General features: G+C 40.6%; 1 protein-coding gene across 2 annotated transcripts in view; it reads right to left on the bottom strand.

Annotated features, from left to right (window-relative positions):
- Positions 1-13915, bottom strand: part of ARHGEF4 (Rho guanine nucleotide exchange factor 4) — a 326417-nt gene that overhangs the window by 168644 nt on the left and 143858 nt on the right. The window lies entirely within an intron of this gene.

Raw genomic sequence — 13915 nt, forward strand, 5'->3', positions numbered from 1 at the left:
GAGAGTCCCTTGGACTGCAAGGAGATCCGACCAGTCCATTATAAAGGAGATAAGTCCTGGGTGTTCTTTGGAAGGACTGATGCTAAAGCTGAAACTCCAATACTTTGGCCACCTCATGTGAAGAGCTAACTCACTGAAAAAGACTCTGATGATGGGCTGGATTGGGGGCAGGAGGAGAAGGGGACAACAGAGGATGAGATGGCTAGATGGCATCACCGACTCGATGGACAAGAGTTTGGGTAAACTCTGGGAGTTGGTGATGGACAGGGAGGCCTGGCGTGCTGCAATTCATGGGGTTGCAAAGAGTCGGACACAACTGAGTGACTGAACTGAACTGAACTGAACTGATCACATATATACGGAATCTAGAAAAATGGTACTGAAGAATTTATTTACAGGGCAGCAATGGAGAAACAGACATAGAGAATAGACTTATGGGTATGGGGAGAGGGGAGGAGAGGGTGAGATATATGGAAACAGTAACATGGAATCTTACATTACCATACATAAAATAGATAGCCAACGGAATTTGCTGTATGGCTCAGGAAACCCAAACAAGAGCTCTGTATCAACCTAGAGGGGTGGGATGGGGAGAGAGATGGGAGAAAGATGGGAAAGAGTTTCAAAAGGGAGGGGATATATGTATACCTATGGCTGATTCATGTTGAGGTTTGACTGAAAACAGCAAAACTCTGTAAAGCAATTATCCTTCAATAAAAAATTAATAAATTAAAAAAATTATTATTGAAGTATAGTTGGTTTACAATATTGTGTTAATTTCAGCAAAGTGATTCAGTTTTTTATATATATATATGTATATACTCAGATTATTTGTATTATGGGTTATTACAAGATATTGAATACAATTCCCTGTGCTACAGAGTAAATCCTTGTTTATTTTATGCACAGTAGTTTGTATCTGTTAATCTCAAGCTCCTAATTTATCCTTCCCCAAATCCCTTTCCACTTTTGTAATAATAAATCTGTTTTCCATGCCTGTTTTATGCATAATCATTTGTATCATTTTGAGATTATACATATAAGTGACCATATAGTACTTTCCTTTCTCTGACTTACTTCAGTTAGTATGATATTCTCAAGGTCCATTCATGTCCATCCATCAAATGGCAATATTTCATTTCTTATGGCTGAGTAATATTCCACTGTATATCTGTACCATATCTTTTTAAAACAATTATCTGTTGATGGGCCCTTGGCCTGTTTTCATGTTTTGGCTGTTATAAATGGTGCTGCTATGAACACAGGGGTTCATGTACCTTTTCAAATTAGAGTTTTCTCCAGATATGTGCCCAAGAGTAGGGTTGCTATATTGTATGACAGCTCTATTTTTGTTTAAGAAATCTCCTTACTGTTTTTCACAGTGGCTATACCAATTTACATTACCACCAATAGTATACAGAGGTTCCCCTTTTCCCACACCCCTCCAGCCTTTATTATTGATGATGACCATTCTGACTGGTGTGAAGTGATACCTCATTGTGGTTTTGATCTGCATTTCTCAATAATTAGTGATGTTGAGCATTTTTCATGTGTCTGTTGGCCATCTGTATGTCTTCTTGCGAGGAATATCTGTTTAGGTCTTCTGCCCATTTTTTGATTGGGTTGTTTGTTTCTTTGATTTTAAGTTGTTTTTAAGATGAGCTGTTTGTATACTCTAACTATTAACCTACAGGGAATTTTTTATGTTCTCTATATTTTTATGTATTGCTGCAATTCTTTATAAGGAGCATGTATAATTAATATGATCAAAAAGCTTTTTTAACCACAAAATAAAATTAGAGAACAATGGAAAAATTCAATAGGAGTGCTGGCAATAAACGAGTAAAATCTCTCCAAAAAATTAATAAAACAAAGATGAAGAGAGAATGTAGAAATATGAAGACTATTAGAGCCCTATCAAGAAGTTACAACGTCTAACAGGAGTTCCAGGGGAAAAGGAGAGAAGGAAATTATCAAGTAAATAATACATATCTTTTTTCCCAACAGTAAAGGTTGAGTGTCTAGACTGAAGGGTACAATGAATGTTGAGCTCAGTGGATAAAAAGAAACTCACATCCAGGATTATCACTAAGATATTTCAGAACAACAGGGATAAAAGAAGAACTCTGAAAAACTAAGTTAAAAATAAAAACCTAAGCCATACACAAATGCCATGGTCCTTCTCACCAGCAACATTCAATGGTAGATCACAGTGAAGAAATGTCTTCAAGTTTTTTTTTACTTTTTAAAAAAATTTAGTTCTTACTCCCTTTTTATTTTATCTTTTGGCTTGCCACATGGCATGTGGGATCTTAGTTCCTCAACCAAGAACTGAATCCACAGCCTCTTCATTGGAAGCTCTTAACCACTGGACTTTCAGAGAAGTTTTTGAAGGGTAATTTCAACCCAGAATTCTATATAAAGCCTCAGCATCCATCAAGTATGAAAGTTAAAAAAGGAGTTTTTCTTCAGACGTTCAAAACTCTATGTCTATACCTCTTATGTACTTTTTCTTAAGGAAGATATTTTTGAGCATAATAAAGAAGTACAGGTAGATATAGGATTCAAGAAACAGGAAATCAGAGAGGAAAATTATGCAGGATTCCTGGAGAACAATTCGTCTGAATTATAGCAGGAGGTCAGAGGAAGGCCCCTAGGAGAAAGGAGAGACTTGATAGAATACTGACATGTTTGAACATTTAGAAAATGGTTTGTAGATGACCTGATGGAGAGTTAAATTGAAGGACAGACATAGAAAATCACACATACAAAAAATGCAATCATTATTAACTCCAGGAAAAGAAATGTCACTATAATCCACTACTTGGCTCTACACTGAATAATATTTTCATGTCCATGGTAATATAAGCACTTGTTACTGATTTAGCTGGATACTGGGAAATGATATTAGTTGAATAGGAATGGAGAGGAGACAAAAATCTGAGATGCTGATTCTTCATGATGACCACAACTGCAGGTTAATAGATAACATTTTAAATAATAAATCAAAATAGCAGTTTAACATTATTATTAAAATCTAACTTGATTGTCTCTGGGTGAGGGAGGGACAAGCAGATGGCTGTCTTGTTTTCAGAGGCAGTCTTCTAACTCCTCACTACTCTCGAGTCAGACTGTGGTGAGGGGATCGGCAGTGTCCTGTCACACGCGAGCTGGTGAGCACTGCATCCTCAGGTCCCACCTGCACATCTAGTCAGAACCTGTATCCCAGCAGAGCTCAGGCAATCTAAATGAACCTTTAACTTTGAGAAGCACAATGTTAGTACCATTTTACTTTATAACTATGTGCATGCATAATTTTGACAACTTTTCTTAAAGTAAAAGGAAAAAAAAAACCACCCTAAAAAACAGGGAGAATAAAGCATTTTCTAAAGCTTATGCTGAAGCTGAAACCCCAATACTTTGGCCACCTGATATGAAGAAGTGACTCATTTGAAAAGATCCTGATGCTGGCAACGATCGAAGGCGGGAGGAGAAGGGGATGACAGAGGATAAGATACTTGGATGGCATCACTGACTCAATGGACATGAGTTTGAGTAAGCTCCGTGAGTTGGTGATGGACAGGGAAGCCTGGCATACTGCAGTCCATGGGGTCACAAAGAGTCAGACACGACTGAGCTACTTAACTGAACTGAAAGCTTATTTACAAGGATGTTCACTGTGGCATTATTTAAAAAGTTGTGAACAACCTAACTGTTCAAAACAGTAGAAAACTGATTAAGAATTGGATGCATACATACAAATGAATACCTTGTAGTCATTAAACAAATGATATAAATGTTTTCCTCTAATTAAACTTTTGATTTTGATATAATAATTGTAGATACTCATGCAGATGTAAGGAACACTACTGAGAGGTCCAGGGTCCTCTGTACACAGACTCTCACAGTGGTGCAGCACAGTATCACCACCAGGAAGAGACCCTGAGACGACCAAGACCTCACTGAGATTCTGTTTCCCTCCAGTCATTTGTATGTGCGCTTGTGTGCATATACGTGTGCATGGTATTATATAGTTAGTTCTTTGTGGTTTTATCACATATGTAGATTCAACTACCCACCACCACATCCAGATACAGAACAATGTCATCACTTCAGGATCCTTGGGCTGCCCTTTTATAACCTCACCCAACTTCTCCCCTCCAACCTCTGGTAATGACTAATATATTCTTCATTGCTATATTTTTTCATTTTAAGAATGTTTTATGGATGGATTCTTATAGTATATAACTTTTTGCTATTGGTTTTTTCCCACTCACAATAATTTTCTGGAGAACCACTTAAGTTGTATTTCACTATTATTCATACTGTGGAATATTACTACTGTGCTATACTACTACTATGACTGTATAATATTATAATACTATTCCATGGTATGGATGTCCCACACTTTGTTAACCATCTACCCATAGAAAGATATCTGGCTTGTTTCCAGCTTAGGGCTACTATGAACACTTATGTATTAAGTTTATGTGTAAACTAAGTTTCATTTTCCTGAGATAAAGACACAAGTGCAATTGCTGGGTCATACAATTAACCCAGGTTCAGTTTCATAAGAAACTGCCAGCCCTTTTCCAAAGTAACTGTACTGTTTCACATTCCTACCAGAAATGTGCAAGATACTCAGTTTCTTCACATCCTTACCAGTATTGGGGGTTCTCATATATTTTTATTTTATTCATTCTGATTGTGTTTTTAATTTGCATTTCCTTTTTGGTTAATGGTCTTTTCATGTGCACATTTGCCATCTGTATATACTCTCTGGTTAAATGTCTTTTGTCCATTTTCTAGTTGGATTGTTTGTATTTTTACTGTTGAATTTTGAGATTTTATATTCTAGAACTACTCTTTTGTTGGATATGTGGTTTGCAAATAAAGTCTCCCCAACGTGTGGTTTAGCTTTTCATCTTCCTACCAGAGTGCTTCTTTGTACAGCAAAAGGTTTTGATTTTGATGAAGTCCAATTTATTATTTTTTTCCATTATGGATGTACCTTTGGTATTGTGACTAAGAACTCTTTATTATCTTCTAGATCTCAAAGATTTCCTCCTAAAAATCTTATAGTGTTATGTTTTACATTTAAATGTGTGATTAATTAATTTTAAATTGTTTTTGGATAAAGTGTGAGGTTTAGGTTTAGTTTTTCCCTTATGGATGTCCAAATACCTTAGCCCTGTTTGTTGAAAGACTACTGTTCTTCCACTAAATTGCTTTTGCATCAGAAACCAGTTGAGTGCATGTGTATGCATCTGTTTTGGGGTTCTCTACTCTTTTCTTGTGATCTATATGTCTATCCCTACCCCAATACCACAACTGATTAAGTAGCCCTAACTAATATTGGGTAGATGGATTCCTCTCACTTTATTACTTTTACAAAACCGTTTTAGCTATTTTAGGGCCTGTGCCTCTCCTTATAAATTTTAGAATACAAAAGATTTTTCAAGGTTAGAAAATGTTCACATTGTACTCCCCCACCCTCACTTAAAATCTCTAAGTAGAAACAGCACTGTGGACCCTTGCTGCCCAAGTCAGAGAAGAGGACGGAAGAAGGTCAGGTAAACCACTCAGCATTCACTAAGCTGATGCTCCCACAGCCATTTCTTTTCTTGCTCCCTCTTGATCTTGATCTCCTTCCAAGCCCCCTTAGCCAGGAGCACAAACCCATCTATGTACAAATAAGATTATAAATAAGATGCTAAAATTTGCTTTCCCTGGAATCCTAAGTTCTCTGTCCCTCTACCTGAAATTAAAAATCTCTACATGCAAACAGCACCTTTTTACTCCCAAGGATTGCCTCCTCCTGTTCTCCATCATACACACAAATATGCTAGAATATCCCAGGTGTAAGGTGACACTGTGGAGGGCCAAATTACATGGCTGTCTGTAGTTAAGGAAATTCTTCCTCATCACTGAGAAGTTGGACTAGACCTGAGAGGGCCACCTGAAAGGCTTTGTTAGACTTCAAACTTCTAAGCCAAGGGAGCCCCATTCCATTAACCTTTTCGATTTCTTAATTACATTTCAATGTTAATAGTCTTTTCAATATCTGAAATAATCTTATTTGCTCAATTATTTACTCACTCTCACCTCCTGCCCCTCCCTTGAGGACAGAGATCTTTTCATATGCTCTTCAATACTATATCCATAGTGCCTAGGATATTGTCTGGTCCACAGCTGGTTAAATATTTATTAAATTGAAGAAGAACATGGCGAGAGGATGTGGTCACCTGGACAGCAACAGTACATACACCTACAGCAATAAAGACTCTGAACTGGCACAAGGGTGGACAGAGGCCAATGGAACACAAAAGTCAGCTGTAGACATCTCAGAGACCTACAGGTAAACAATAAGTCCATGAAAGTTTTAAAAAGGTAATTTAGGGAATTCTAGTCATGACCTGGGGGTAAAGAATAGATGGATACTCTTGAAAACAATGAAATTTAGAATTTCTGTTCATTAAAAGATATCACCAAAGAAGAAAAGACACAAACCATGGAGTGGGAAATCATGTTGATGGCACATTTAACCAACAAAGCGATTGTATCCAGAATGTGTACAATCAGTAAGTAAATGACAACTTCATTGACAAATGGACAAGGTATTAGGTCAGACACATCCCCAAAGAGAATATCCAAATTGTCAAAAAGCATTAAAAGGGTGTATAGAAGCTCTATACAGTCAGCAAAAACAAGACTGGGAGCTGACTGTAACTCAGATCATGAACTTCTCATCACAAAAATTCAGACTTAAACTGAAGAAAGTAGGGAAAAACACTAGACCATTCAGGTATGACCTAAATAAAATTCCTTACGATTATACAGTGGAAGTGACAAATAGATTCAAGTGATTAACTCTGGTAAACAGACTGTCTGAAGAACTATGGAAGGAGATATGTGACACGGTACAGGAGGTGGTGATAAAAACTATCCCCAAGAAAAAGAAATGCAAAAAAGCAAAATGGTTGTCTGAGGAGGCCTTACAAAGGGTTGAGAAAAGAAGAGAAGTGAAAGGCAAAGGAGAAAAGGGAAGACATATCCATCTGAATTCAGAGTTCCGAAGAATAGCAAGGAGAGATAAGAAGGCCTTCTTAAGTGAACAATGCAAAGAAAAAGGAAAACAATAAAACAGGAAAGACTAGACATCTCCTCATGAAAATTAAGAGATACTGAGGAAACATTTCATGCAAAGATGGGCACAATAAAGGACAGAAACAGTATGGACCTAACAGAAACATAAGATATTAAGAAAAGGTGGCAAGAATACACAGAAGAACTATCCAAAAAAGATCTTAATGACCCAGACAACCATGATGGTGTGATCACTCACCTAGAGCCAGACATCCTGGAGTGTGAAGTCAAGTGAGCCTTAGGAAGCATCACTATGAACAAAGCCAGTGGAGGTGATGGAATTCCAGCTGAGCTATTTCAGATCCTAAAAGATGATGCTGTTAACTCAATATGCCAGAAAATCTGGAAAACTCAGCAGTGTCCACAGGACTGGAAAAGGTCAGTTTTCATTCCAATCCCAAAGAAAGACAATGCCAAGGAATGTTCAAACTACCACACAATTGCACTCATCTTACATGATAGCAAAGTAATGCTCAAAATTCTCAAAATGTGGCTTCAACAGTATGTGAACCAAGAACTTCCAGATGTTTAAGCCAGATTTAGAAAAGGCAGAAGAACCAGAGATCAAGTTGCCAACACCCGCTGGATCATCAAAAAAAGCAAGAGAATTCCAGAAAAACAGCTACTTTTGCTTCAGTGATTATGCTAAAGCCTTTGACTGTGTGGATCACAACAAACTGGAAAATTCTTAAAGACATGGAACTACCAGACCACCTTACCTGCCTCCTGAGAAATCTGTTTGCAGGTCAGGAAGCAACAGTTAGAACTGGACATGGAACAATGAACTGATTCCAAATTGGGAAAGGAGTACATCAAGGCTGTATATTGTTACCCTGCTTGTTTAACTTATATGCACAGTACACCATGTGAAATGCTGGGCTGGATTAAATCAAGCCAAAATCAAGATTGCTGGGAGAAATATCAATAAACTCAGATATGCAGATGACTCCACCCTTATTCAGAGAGTGAGGAGGACCTAAAGAACCTCTTGATGAAGGTGAAAGAGGAGAGTGAAAAACTTGGCTTAAAACTCAACATTCAAAAAACTAAGATCATGCCATCCAGTCCCATCACTTCATGGCTTATAGTTGGGGAAATAATAGAAACAGTGACAGACTTTATTTTGGGGGGTTCCCAAATCGCTGCAGATGGTGATTGCAGCCATGAAATTAAAAGATGCTTGCTCCTTGTAAGAAAAGCTATTACAAACCTAGACAGCATATTACAAAGCAGAGACATTACTTTTCTGACCAAGGTCTGTGTAGTTAAAGCTCTGCTTTTTCCCGTAGTCATGTATGGATGTGAGAGTTGAATCATAAAGAAAGCTGAGCATCAAAGAATTGATGCTTTTGAACTGTGGTGGTGGAGAAGACTCTTGAGAGTCCCTTGGACTGCAAGGAGATCCAACCAGTCCATCCTAAAGGAGATCAGTCCTGGGTGTTCATTGGAAGGACTGATGTTGAAGCTGAAACTCCAATACTTTGGCCACCTGATGCGAAGAGCTGACTCACCCTGATTCTGTGAAAGATTGAAGGCAGGAAGAGAAGGGGACAACAGAGGATGAGATAGTTGGATGGCATCACTGACTTGATGGACACAATTTGAGCAAGCCCCAGAAGCTGGTGATGGACAGGGAAGCCTGGCATGCTGCAGTCCATGGGATTGCAGCATTGGACACGACTGAGCAACTGAACTGCACTGAGCCTCTTTAGACATTAGCCAGTGCAGCGCTCAGTTGTGTCTGACTCTTTGCAACCCCGTGGACTCATGGACTCATGGACTGTAGCCCACCAGGCTCTTCTGTCCATGAGATTTCCCAGGAAGAATACTGAGTGGTTTTCCATTTCCTTCTCCAGGGGATCTTACTGACCCAGGAATAGAACCTGCATCTCTTGTGTCTCTTGCATTAGCAGATGGATTCTTTACCATTTGTGTCACCTGAGAAGCCCTCTTCAGACATTGAGGAAATGCAGATTACCTCTACCTGCCTAGCAGAATGGTTAAAATTAGTTAACAATATCAAGCAAAGGCTAATGAGACTATGGGGAAAAGGAAACTCTTATGGAGTGAGTGTAAACTGGCACAATCACTTTGGAATATCTGGCAGTATCTAGTAAAGCTGGTAAAGCTGAAGATAAGCAACCCCAATGACTCAGCCATTTCACTCTAGGAGGCACATCCAACAGAAAGGCATATGCTCATGCAGTAGGCACCTGGGCACAAAGTTTCCTGGCAGCAACGTACTTGCTGATATCAGGAAACTGACTGATACATACGCTGTGGGATGCTGATTCAAAGTCATTGTACATAATGATGAAAATGAAAGAACTTTCGACACACAGCACAAGGATGAGTCTTAACAAAATTAGAGTAAACCAAATGGATAAGGAATAAAAGAACACATAAGGTTGTATGCACATAAAGTTCAAAAATAGGCAAAAATAAACTACATTGTTTGGAGGCACAAAGGTAAGCAGTAAAACTATAGAAGACAAGGAAGTGAATACCATAGAAGTTGGCACAGAGCCTACGGCCAGCTAGGAAGAAGGACTCTTAGACCAGGAAGGGCTGTAGTGTTCTGACTCAAGTGCAGGTTACTCAGTGTTCGTTTCACAGCAATATATTGTCTACACATTTATGCACTAGGCTTTTCTGTATCATGCTGCATATCTCAAATTAAAAGAGCTCTAAAGGAACAAACTGCAGGATGTGAAATCACAGGAAGTTAAAGCCTCTATAGATTACATGGAAGAAAAGTTATGACACATCTAGACAGTGTATTAAGAAGCAGAGGCATTACTTTACCGGCAAATGTCCATCTGGTCAAAGCTATGGTTTTTCCAGTAGTCATGTATGGATGTGACAGTTGGACCATAAAGAAGGCTGAGCACTGAAGAAGTGATGCTTTCAAACTGTGGTGTTGGAGAAGACTCTAGAGAGTCCATTGGACTGCAAAGAGATCCAACCAGTCAATCCTAGAGGAAATCAGTCCTGAACATTCATTGGCAGGACTGATATTGAAGCTGAAGCTCCAATACTTTGGCCACCTGATGCGAAGAACCAACTCATTGGAAAAGACCCTGATTCTGGGAAACATTGAGGGCAGAAGGAGAAGGGGGTGATGGAAGTTTGAGATGGTTGGATGGCATCATCGACTTGATGGACATGAGTTTGAGCAAGCTCCAGGAGATGGTGAAGGACAGGGAAGCCTGGCATGCTGCAGTCAATGGGGTTGCAGAGTCAGGCATGACTGAGCAACTGAATAATAACATAGATGACATGATTATGACCATGTTAAATATATGGTTCCAGAATAAAATCTGGAAGAAAATTTAACACTGGTAGTTTTGGAATAAAAGAACGCTTGCTACTTAAGAGCATTGTGGGATGAAGAAATGGGAACACCCCTGGATTCCTTGCAAATTTCTCCTGCAATTACAGCCTGCTCTCCCAGGAGCAACCACTAGATGGAGCCTCACCTCTAGCTCTAAGTTCAGTAGAGAGAGTAAACTTTTCAGAGCTTTTCTCCCCTCTCCTTCCCATGTACATGTATTTGCCACTCTCTTGTATTGGTATTAACACATGTTCTGATGCACAAGGGTGTGAGTACTCATTCCTCCTGTGAGATTTGAAATAGAAAGAAGAATATGAATGAACATTTATCCAGCATCCACTTCATGCCTGACTCATTCTTGCGTCCTTTACCATCACAGCGTGCAGGCTGTTGGTGTTTGCTGAGGCTCCCTGCAGTTGGGGGCTTCCCAGGTGGCACAGTGGTAAAGAATCCACGTGCCAGTGGAGGAGATGCAAGAGACTTGGGTTCAGTCCCTGGGTTGGGAGAATCCCCTGGAGGAGGAAATGGCAACCCACGCCAATATTATTGCCTGGAGAATTTCATGGGCAGTGGAGCTTTGTGGGCTACACTCCATGGGGTTGCACAGAGTCAGACACAACTGAGCACACAGCACGCACACACGCCCCTGCGCCTGCTCCTCCCATAAACACAGGGACAGTCTGAAGGGAATGCTGTTTCCCATTGTGTACAGATATACACATTAATATGTATGCTGTTGCTAAGTCGCTTCAGTCGTGTCCGACTCTGTGTGACCCCATAGACGGCAGCCCACTAGGCTCCCCCGTCCCTGGGATTCTCCAGGCAAGAACACTGGAGTGGGTTGCCATTTCCTTCTCCAATGCATGAAAGTGAAAAGTGAAAGTGAAGTCGCTCAGTCGTCCGACTCTTAGTGACCCCATGGACTGCAGCCTACCAGGCTCCTCCGCCCATGGGATTTTCCAGGCAAGAGTACTGGAGTGGGGTGCCATTGCCTTCTCCATTAATATGTGTAGCACTACTAAATCAGTTTTATGATTATATTATTTAGGTACTAAAAATCTTTTTAGACTACTTGATTTTACTCTCACTGCTTGATTTTACCTCAATATTAATCAATAGAAAAATAATTAACTAAATACAGTATAGTAATATGAAATATGCGACTATGAAATAGCATGCTGGTTTCAACTAGAGAACAATGTATATAAAACACCTGGAGTCTGTATTTGCTGTTTTATTAAAGTAAACAAGAAAGCTACAGTTGTGTAACCCTCTTTTCCCCAAAGTGAAAGTGAAAGATGCTCATGCTCATCGTGTCTGACTCTCTGTGACCCCATGGACTATACAGTCCGTGGAATTCTCTAGGCCAGAATACTGAAGTGGGTAGCTGTTCCCTTCTCCAGGGGATCTTCCCAACCCGGGGATCAAACCCAGGTCTCCCGCATTGCAGGCGGATTCTTCACCAGCTGAGCCATCCCCCTTATCATCCTGTTGATGTGTGGAGATAATGTAGATAACATACAACAGACTGCTGACCCTATTTCCTTCTGTGGAATGTGACTGGGGCTTTAAAGGGAAATTGTTACTTTTTCTCTTCTACATCTGTACTGGCTTTGTTTTTAATTTTACTAATAATTAAAAATAAGCAAAACAATAGGGAAAAAATCTTTGAAAGCTAATATTTCACACTTTACAGATGATGACATATGTTGAATGCTGCTGCTAAGTCGCTTCAGTCGTGTCCGACTCTGTGTGACCCCATAGACGGCAGCCCACTAGGCTCCCCCCGTCCCCGGGATTCTCCAGGCAAGAACACTGGAGTGGGTTGCCATTTCCTTCTCCAATGCATGAAAGTGAAAAGTGAAAGTGAAGTCGCTCAGTCGTGTCCGACTTTTAGTGACCCCATGGACTGCAGCCTACCAGGCCCCTCCATCCATGGGATTTTCCAGGCAAGAGTACTGGAGTGGGTTGCCATATGTTGAATAAAGTGATGTAATTTCAGCTGGTAGTCCTCACTTTTGAATGCAAAACATCTAATGCCAGTGAGTTGGGAATACCCTGTGAATGCTCACCTGTCCCAGCTCGTTTCCTCCTAAGCAGCCCACAAAAAGCCTGGTGGCTGCAATGGGCACTCCAGACTTGTCAGTTATAGCACACAGGGCCTTCAGCTTGTCCTGTGCACAGAAGTATAGTCTATGGGAAGAGCAGGTGCGGGGGGCCTCAGCAAACACCCGGACAGCCTGCATTTGTTTAGCAAACAGTGAGATGATCGTCAAGTGCCCAGGAAAGGACCAGACACTAAGCAGATGCTGAATAAATGTTCGTTCCTATTCCTCTTTTGAATCTTAACAGGAGGAAAGAGAAGGCCACATATGCTTGCAAATCAGAACATATACGAAGGCTGGAGAGCCTGAGTGCAGGGGAAAGGTGCACGCTCAGAAAGGGTGACTGACACTTGCCACAGGGAGACCACAGCCAGCTTGCTAAAGGGCCGGGTTCACCAGGAGCCCAGAGGCAGCACATGGGGGTGGGAGGCTGTGTTTGGCCCTGCTTGAGGCTAATGCTGAACCTTTTGCCCTTTCACACCAGCACAGTGCTGGGCACGCAGAGACATCACATCTATTTGTCTAAGAAGCAACAGGACAAGGGTAAATGGGTGCAGGAGTGGACAGGAAAAGGGAGGTCTGCTTTCACAGTCCCAAGACTACTCTTTCTGGAATTTACCTCCTTCAGAGGGCAGCCTGACTTGAGAGAAATCCCAAGCTTGTATCCCTTTTCTTGTGCCTGACCCAGCACCTGTTCCCTATCCTGGGTAGATGCCTTTGCTTTGGGGGAGTTTTATTTTACTAGGAATTTCAGAAGCACCACTAATCTCTCCTTATATTCAAACAAGTTAAACTGGATCAGGTTTAGAGTTCAGGAAAAAAAATAAATAAATAAATATACTAGAAAACAAAGTTGGAAAATTTCCTTTTAAAATTTCACAGTGGAGAAGAATGAAGGCTGACAGAATTTCCTTCTCCAATGCATGAAAATGAAAGTGAAAGTGAAGTTGCTCAATCGTGTCTGACTCTTAGCGACCCCATGGACTGCAGCCCACCAGGCTCCTCTGTCCATGGGATTTTCCAGGCAAGAGTACTGGAGTGGGGTGCCATTGCCTTCTCCCTACATCAACCACCGGATACAAAATAACCAGACTATGAACAGGCCACTGATACAAAGGGGAATTCAGATAGCTTGAATTACATAGGGAAAATAGAGACCACACAGAATTAGAACAAAATGCAGTTCCCACTTGTTAGTTTGGCAAATTTCAAGCGATCAGTCTAGCTGTGTTGATTCTGGTGGGACCCTCATGTGTGTTAAGTGGGGCAATCTCCATGGAAGGCAGACTGGCCTTCCTACTCCTCCCCTCCACACACTTAGGAAAATGTC

Source organism: Bos mutus, chromosome 2 (genome assembly GCF_027580195.1).
Source record: "Bos mutus isolate GX-2022 chromosome 2, NWIPB_WYAK_1.1, whole genome shotgun sequence".
Taxonomy (NCBI): Eukaryota; Metazoa; Chordata; class Mammalia; order Artiodactyla; family Bovidae; genus Bos; species Bos mutus.